The sequence below is a fragment of the Branchiostoma belcheri genome, unplaced genomic scaffold, assembly GCF_001625305.1.
Source record: "Branchiostoma belcheri isolate BF01 breed outbred unplaced genomic scaffold, Haploidv18h27 scaffold100, whole genome shotgun sequence".
Classification (NCBI taxonomy): domain Eukaryota; kingdom Metazoa; phylum Chordata; class Leptocardii; order Amphioxiformes; family Branchiostomatidae; genus Branchiostoma; species Branchiostoma belcheri.
In genome coordinates, this window is record NW_017802381.1 from 578997 (window position 1) to 588180 (window position 9184).

Here is a 9184-nt window from a genome sequence, read left to right on the forward strand (position 1 = left end):
GGAGCAAATACAGCGATGGGTTCACCACATTTTACGACATGGCAGGGAAAGAATGAGAAACACAAGGGAAAACAATGATTTACATTGATATAACTATAATATGAAGTAACATACAACTAAAACAACAGTTGGATAGCTATTCCCTACTTTATTGGTTAGGATTTTTAATTGCATAATGCAAACTGTTGATTTTCAAAATTAAAAAAAAAACGTTCATGCCCCGCATTCCAATGCTGGAGCAAGAAAAACTTGAAATACCTACCAAAACACTTGAATAAAGACATACTGTCAGTATGGAAATGCTACTGTGCAGGTGTTAATCAAGTTAAATCCCCAAACAGACCAATCAGCAAGAAATGCTCTGTGCAGGTGGAAATGCTCTGTGCAGGTGTTAATCAAGTTAAATCCCAACAGCCAATCAGCAAGAAGTATAGAGGAAAGCTGCATGCCTATTGGTTGATGCCCTGCATTCCATTGTGATGACTCATGCCCAAACGTGGTAAACAAGGCACACTAACACAGTAATACATTTGCTATAACACAGCCAAAAAACTCAAATAAAACCATTCTAAAAGCCTGTATCACAATAATTTAAAAAACGCCTAGGGGTATTTGCCCACCGTACCTCCATACCAAATTTCAGGACCTTGGGCCCTAAAATGAAGAAGCTGAATCCATTTAAAAAATGGCAGGAGAAGGAGGAGAAGAAGAAACATCAGAAAAAGCAATATGGTGGTGGTGTGGTGAACCCATAAATAGGAAAATACATTAAAGAATGTTTCGATCTTAGAGACCACATGTTAGAGAATAGTTAAACCTTTATTGTTACATCATATATATATATATATACTTTGTACGTAAGATGACGTTATCCACACATGTATTTAGCTTTGTTAGATCTTTAGTTGTAGAAGACCATACAAAAGTCCCCGTACTTTTTTGTTCTGTCAATAAAGAATATTTATAACCGTTTAGCTGCTGAAAGTGTTAGCCCTTAAGGACGGGCTAACACAGTGTTGGAGCTGTACATTTGCTGTATCAGTGAAGTGCACTACAGCGTGTCCTAGGTGTGATCAGGGGTAATTTTGAGGTAATTTTGAGATTTACCTTCGTGTGTCTCGTCAGCTGGGTCAGTGACCGGCCCTGAGCCCGGGGCGGGTTTATAGGTGTGGCCCGACGAGCCCGTCACTTCAGAATTCGTCATTTTCAAACAATCTCATAGAACCAATCCTCTCATGTTTCTGACATGAATACCTCTTAAAGATTTGCTGGGATAATAGAAAAGTACGGTGAGTCTATCGCAGGAGGTTTGAACGGGAATTTTTGGTGATTCAGCCCGGAATACTCTCCGTACGTGTTCGTCTATGTCTTGAGGGCACTTTATCGCGATCTATACTCCGCCATTGCAACTATGAAGAGGTCCATACAACAAACAGGAGTCTTTCTCGTCTTCCTGACGCTTGTTTTCCGGGCGGAGTCGTACCCAACAGGCCCTCCTCTCTCCGCCTGTGTGTCCATGCAGCCTAACCATGGAGTGGACGCTTTTACCGGCCTGTCCCCCTACAGCATAGTGACCTCGGCGGGCGAATATACACCAGGAGAAAACATGACAGGTAAGGTCAATCTTATTCTCCTGCTTGCCTTTAATCAGAAAGATTCCTTTCCTGTGCGATACAAATTATCTTGACAATTTATAAACCGCCGACCAAACGTGTAGTTGACAAAACCAACATTTCTCAAGGTCTTTAATATTATGCCCAAGACTACAACCCACTAGTACTGCACCTACAGTATAAAGTCGACGTGACCTTTACCTTTACATATTCTCAGTATGGCGTTATGTGTCTATTGTAGGTGAATATTAAGCAGGATTTAGTCTTTTCAACGTTCTGTGGGCTTCTAAACACCCCTATTTTTGTACGTACCCGTCCACGTCACCATGTACAGAAGAAGGATATTTGCAACACTTATCTACAACATTCCATGGATTCTTATATGTGCTACCCGTATGGCAAGAATATTTTAACTTGTACGCTCCTTCAATAACAAACTAAGTTCGTGCCGGGTAGTACGCAAGGCCAGGGCTATGATACAGACGATAATGACTGTAGTTTACTTGTTAGTTTCCCACCGATGACTGCACTCACGGCACGTTTTAAATTTAACGCGCGCCCGAGATGATTATCGTTAACACGCCACACCCAATCCCCCAACCGTACACCCGAACCTTAAACACAACAGTGAGGCATGTTTGATCATCAATTTTCCGTAGTATTAATAGATAGTTTTCGTTTCTAGTACAAAGAATATGACAGCAAACAGTGCCATGATGGACCCAGTCAGGTGTAGGTAATGCTGGCACGTCGGCATGTCCATGCTCGGGGCGCTTACAGACCGGCTGTAATGAATGGGACAATTTACCCGCACCTTTATGTTCTGAAATTTAAGATTTTTGTTGTTTTTGTCTTATTTCTGTGCCATCTTCATGAAAATCGTACCTCATCACGCGAAAAAGACACTGTCCAAATTTCTCTCTAATACAGCTTGGTCCTATAGAAGTTTACAAAGATTTCTGCATAGCTACGCATGTCGCGTGAATGTATCGTCACGAACAAGTTGTTCAGGTCTCCCCTTGTTGTTTAGTTTGTACGCCCAGCATGTGTAGTGTGTATGTGATCACGTATCCAGTGCTGAGGTCAAAACGTGAGGTGTGGTGAGGTTGGTGAAGATCAGCCGTCACTTGTTGACACGTGCTCATGGGGGTGGGGGTGGGGGTGGTCTTCGGGGCACTTTTCCCCCATAGAAACCACTACCCGTTTTAGAGCAGGAAAATTTTGTAGGTATGCAGCTGTCTTCAAATCGGAGTGATATCAGATAGATTGAAAACTGTGGAATACTAGAGTTAACGCAGCCCAACTTATCCCCTAGCTAAGAATGTGTAATATCTTCCCCAGTCACCGCCCTTCCTTCAACCTTCACAGCACACAATAGCGTCGCTTGAGGGAATAATTATCACCCCTGTCCGACAATGCAATCAATGAGGCTGTAACACGCACGTCAACCTGTCCTAGTCTGGGAGTCAGACGCCGTGCGCTGGGCGTCATTCTGGCGATTCTGTTGTGCGGCCCTCCCTCACAGGACCTTTAGCGCACGTCTTTTTTTTTAAATCACTTTCTATTGAATCTGAAAGGTTAGATAACAGGGGTGCCAAAGAATCCATCAGAATTTTACGGAATTCATACGATCCTTGCTAGGAAACATACGAAGTTTACGGAATACATACGATCCATTACTAGAAACATACGAAGTTTACGGAATACATACGATCCATTACGCGGAAATATACGATCCTTACTAATTTGGGGTCATTTGAACTCATTTGGTGACTTGCCGCCGCGATCACCGGTTCCACCGATTCCCAGCCTCGCCCTGCTATTTGGTCTAAAATACAGGCTACTATGTCGTGAAAGAAGCCCGCATAAGGCAGGATAAGCCCTTAAACTTCTTTGAACTCAATATATTGGATACTCCGCTGAGTGTTTGTGTGTGTGTGTGTGTGTGTGTGTGTGTGTGTGTGTGTGTGTGTGTGTGTGTGTAGTGTGTGTGTGTGTGTGTGTGTGTGTGTGTGTGTGTGTGTGTGTGTGTGTGTGTGTCTGTGAGTGAGTGTGTGTGTGTGCGTTTTCGCATAATTGTGGTCAGCATAACGTAGAGGCGTATATGGATTGTGATGATATTTGGTATATGGATAGGACGGGGGAAGGCAAGGTCAAATTGGTTGGTGACCTTGGTACTGCGGCAGAACGTCTGTTTTTTTTGTATTAATTTTGAACGTGCTATGATCTTTGTTTTGTTTTGCTGGCTGTTTGCTTTTCATGTCAAGTGGTGTAGGGTTGGTCGAGTAAAAAGCATAATCATATCGAATAGATTATGCCACACGTAATCATCACATTTCCATGATCGATGAGAAAAATCCAAAAGCAAAAAAATTAAGACTGTTCTATATATTTTCCTGTAGGGATGGGGTCTCCAAATTCTGGTTATAATGATAGTATTACATGAAACAACAAATGCCTTCCTGGACGGCATTAAAAGCAACGCGAGTAAATGATCAGTGCGCCATTTCAAGGATAATTGTAGTGTCCTCTGAACCAGTCTGACCTTGAAAGCTCATGCTACTTCCGTCAAGGACAAATGTAGTGGTTTGGGGATTCTGTCAACAAAGAGGATGCGATTTAAAGTGCAGTTCTGTCTGCAACATACAATTTTCGCTTTGACGGTTGTAACTTGTAACCCACGATATATTATCATGCTATTGTTTTTTTAGTCGTGGAATTCTAGTTTGTAATTCACCCCTCCCCTTTTCCACACAGTAACAATCCAAGGTAACTTCCTGGGCTTTCTGATCCAAGCCCGAAAAGTCGACACCACCGAGGCTGTTGGATCATTCTCTGACCACCCCTCTGGGACCAAGAGGCTGAACTGTTCCAACGGTGACGCCGCCTCCCACTCCGATAGAACTGCGAAAAGCGACATCGAGCTGACCTGGACTCCACCGAGCGTGGGTACAGGGTCTGTCCAATTCAAGTAAGAAGCGTCTTTCACCATTATTTATGACTTAAGCTGTCGTGTAAGCAATATTTAAAACGTTCAGGGTAAAAGTGGAAAATTACAAACTTGCAAACATTTCTATTATGAATTTTTAACTGAAGCAAAAGATAGTAAAAAGTTCATACCTTAGTGTTTAGAATTTCTCCATAGATGCAGAGAAATGATAACGTAAATCAAATTATTCAAGTTGTTAAAAAGATTTTCAACACTACCAACACTACCATAAAACGGCTACAGTTCCACTTCAAGGGCAGAGAAAGTATGTTTGACTTTTTTCCTTGCTGTATAGTTGTGTCTTTGTTGTGATAGTGTATTCAATTGCGGCGTCGAATAGCCGAGTGGCTAGGTAAGCGGACACGAGATTGAAAGGAGATGGGTTTAATTCCCTACGTTCCGGGCTAGACGTTTTGTCTTTGGCTTTTCTCACTCCACCCATGTGTAAAATGGATACCTGTCTTGGGGTAGTAAAAGGCAATGGGAGAAGACGGAAGGGCTCTGCCTTCCAACACCCTGCCCTAGACAGTGGATTATCAAAACACCCCTTTCCCTGCGAACTAGAATTAGTTTTAACCCCAGGTCTACCTGAACAGCAAGTCATAATACTGGAAATACTCAGCTCTGTAGAAAAGCTGCTTATTAAATTTTACTGACAGCTTTCTATAATTCTCTCCTCCCTACACACAGAGCGACTGTTGTGTTAGCACAAACGCTTTTCTGGATGAATGTGACGTCAGACGTGATACCGGAAAAGGTAGACACAACAACAGCGAGACCCAACCTTACAACCAACTTCACAGCAACGCCAACAGCCAGTCTCAACCTTACAACCAACTTCACAGCAGCGCCAAATGTGACAGAGTTTACTACGGTACATTTTACCACACGGGTAACCAATGAGCCAACCGGAACTGCAGAGAAAACAACAGTACCTCCGGAGGATTGTAACAACGCGTGCAGCATATTTGCGAGCTGTGAGTTTTCGACATGTGTGTGCAAGCGAGGATTGAGTGGAGACGGCAAAAACTGCACACCAGGTGAATTCTTTTATTGTTAAGGTATACGTTCTAGGCTATAAGCACTCTTCCAGCACGTTAGCTATAGTGGGTATTATAGATCAATCTATAAAACCAAACATACACAGGGTGATGTGAAAAAAAGAAAATCATGGAATAAGGTCAAAAAGCTAATAAACAAAGTTGCAAAAAGCATACTTTAGGACCCAGTTACGGTCACATATCCAGAGTATCCCGGGCCTCAGTATCCCGAATCAGACCATAGGATTGATCGAAACGTCAGTGATTCCACACTTTGTACAACGGTACCAAATTAAATCCTTCTCCATAGTCATATTAGCTGTCTTCACCTCTAACGTTCTGTCTTTATCATCCAACAGTATCTGATTCCACTCAGTATGACTACACCCTCACAATGGATAACATCACTTTTACCAATGATCTGTTGGACCGATCTTCACCGGCGGCCGTAGCTCTGGCAGAAATGTTGGAAGAATTGGTACGATTTTTAAAAACATTTCTATCATTTGATATTAGATTTCTTTCACAAAACAAAATCGCTGTTTCTGATACCTGCCAACCTTCCTTAGTGCTATAATGACTGGAGCTGTGTGAACTACGTGTTGCCATTATAGCCAAAATGTCATGATAGCCCAGAGGCAGAAAAAGTGTACTGTCGAAACATAAATGTTGGCAGAAAACAGTTTGCTGATGTAAAAATTCCATTGATTTACCAACATCGAATTATGAAGCTATTCACTAGAAGCTTCCATATTGTTCATAAATATCAACAGTAAAATCTTGTTCTTACAGCTGGAATTCTTCTTCAAGCGCAGCAGAATTAAAAACTCTTACCACAGTGCAACGGTCACAAGTTTCCGACAAGGAAGTGTTCTTGCAAATTATAGCGTCAACGTCAATAGCACTGCAAATCTTCAACAAGATGAGGTGGAAGATGCACTGTACGACTCTATACGACAAGAAAACGAGTCTGCAAATTTGCTAAATATCGTAGTACCACAAATAACAACAGCAGAGCCAAGCACGGCCTCAACTACAGAGCCTCCTACCACGGTCTTAACCACTGAGCCTCCTACCACGGTCTCAACTACAGAGCCTCCTACCACGGTCTCAACTACAGAGCCTCCTACCACGGTCTCAACTACAGAGCCTCCTACCACGGTCTTAACCACTGAGCCTCCTACCACGGTCTCAACCACAGAGCCTCCTACCACAATCTCAACTACACAGCCTCCTACCACAATCTCAACTACACAGCCTCCTACCACGGTCTCAACTACAGAGCCGCCTACCACGGTCTCAACTACAGAGCCTCCTTCCACGGTCTTAACAACAGAGCCTCCTACCACGGTCTCAACTACAGAGACTCCTACCACGGTCTTAACTACTGAGCCTCCTACCACGGTCTTAACTACAGAGCCTCCTACCACGGTCTCAACTACAGAGCCTCCTACCACGGTCTTAACTACAGAGCCTCCTACCACGGTCTTAACTACAGAGCCTTCTACCACGGTCTTAACCACAGAGCTTCCAACCACGGTCTCAACTACAGAACCTCTTACCACGATCTCAACTACAGAGCCTCCTACCACGGTCTCAACTACAGAGCCTCCTACCACGGTCTCAACTACAGAGCCTCCTACCACAGTCTCAACTACAGAGCCTCCTACCACGGTCTTAACTACAGAACCTCCTACCACGGTCTTAACTACAGAGCCTCCTACCACGGTCTTAACTACAGAGCCTCCTACCACAATCTCAACTACAGAGCCTCCTACCACAATCTCAACTACAGAGCCTCCTACCACTGTCTCAACTACAGAGCCTCCTACCACAATCTCAACTACAGAGCCCCCTACCACTGTCTCAACTACAGAGCCTCCTACCACAATCTCAACTACAGAACCTCCTACCACGGTCTTAACTACAGAGCCTCCTACCACAATCTCAACTACTGAACCCGCCACCACGATATTAACTACAGAACAACCCACCACGGTCTCAACTACAAAGCCTCCTACCACGGTCTCAACCACAGATCCTCCTACCACAATCTCAACTACAGAGCCTCCTACCACGGTCTCAACTACAGAGCCTCCTACCACGGTCTTAACTACAGAGCCTTCTACCACAATCTCAACTACAGAGCCTCCTACCACGGTCTCAACTACAGAGCCTCCTACCACGGTCTCAACTACAGAGCCTCCTACCACGGTCTTAACTACTGAACCCGCCACCACGATATTAACTACAGAACAACCTACAACGGTCTCAACTACAGAGCTCACTACCACAATGTCGACTCCTGAACCTCCAACCACGGTCTTAACCACTGAGTCTCCTACCACTGTCTTAACTACAGAGCCTCCTACCAAGATCACAACTACAGAGCCTCCTACCACGGTCTCAACTACAGAACCTCCTACCACGGTCTCAACTACAGAGCCTCCTACTACGGTCTCTACCACTGAGTCACCTACCACAATCTCAACTACAAAACCTTCTACCACGGTCTCAACAACAAAGCCTCCTACCACGTTCTCAACTACTGAATCTCCTACCACGATCTCAACTACTGAGCCTCCTACCACGGTCTTAAATACAGAGGTACCTACCACGGTCTCAACTACAGAGCCTCCTACCACAATCTCAACTACAGAACCACTGACCACGGTCATAACTACTGAGCCTCCTACAACTGTGTTAACAACAGTCCCACCTACTACAGTCTTAACTACAGAACCACCTACCACGGTGTCAACCTCAGAGCCTCCTACTACTTCTTTAACTACAGAGCCTCCTACCACGGTCTCAACTACAGAGCCTCCTACCACGGTCTCAACTACGGAACCTCCTACCACGGTCTCAACCACAGTACCTTCTACCACGATCTCAACTACAGAAACACCTAAAGCAGCCTCAACCACCGAAACACCTACCACGGCCTCCACTACTGAACCTCCTACCACGGTCTCAACTACTGAACCTCCTACCACGGTCTCAACTACTGAACCTCCTACCACGGTCTCAACTACAGAGCCTCCTACCACGGTCTCAACTACAGAGCCTCCTACCACGGTCTCAACTACAGAACCACCGACCACTGTCTTAACTACAGAACCTCCTACAACTGTGTTAACTACAGTCCCACCTACCACGGTCTCAACTACTGAACCTTCTACCACGATACTAACTACAGAACCACCTACCACGGTGTCAACCTCAGAGCCACCTACTACTTTCTCAACTACAGAGCCTCCTACCACGGTCTCAACTACAGAGCCAGTTACCACTATCCTTACTACAGAATTTCCTACCACGGTCTCAACCACAGTGCCCCCTACCACGATCTCAACTACAGAAACACCTACAGCATCCTCAACTACAGAATCTCTATTGTTGTCATCACCCGCACCTTCGACGCCATCACCCGCACCTTCGACGCCATCACTCGCACCATCGACGCCATCACCCGCACCTTCGACGCCATCACCCGCACCCTCGACCCCATCACCCGCCCCATCGACGCCATCACCCGCACC

The 9184-nt window shown here is 44.8% G+C and overlaps 1 pseudogene; it reads left to right on the plus strand.

The window, feature by feature from the left end:
- The first annotated feature begins 1172 nt into the window (after window positions 1–1172).
- Window positions 1173–9184, plus strand: part of LOC109473635 — a 12840-nt pseudogene continuing 4828 nt past the window's right edge.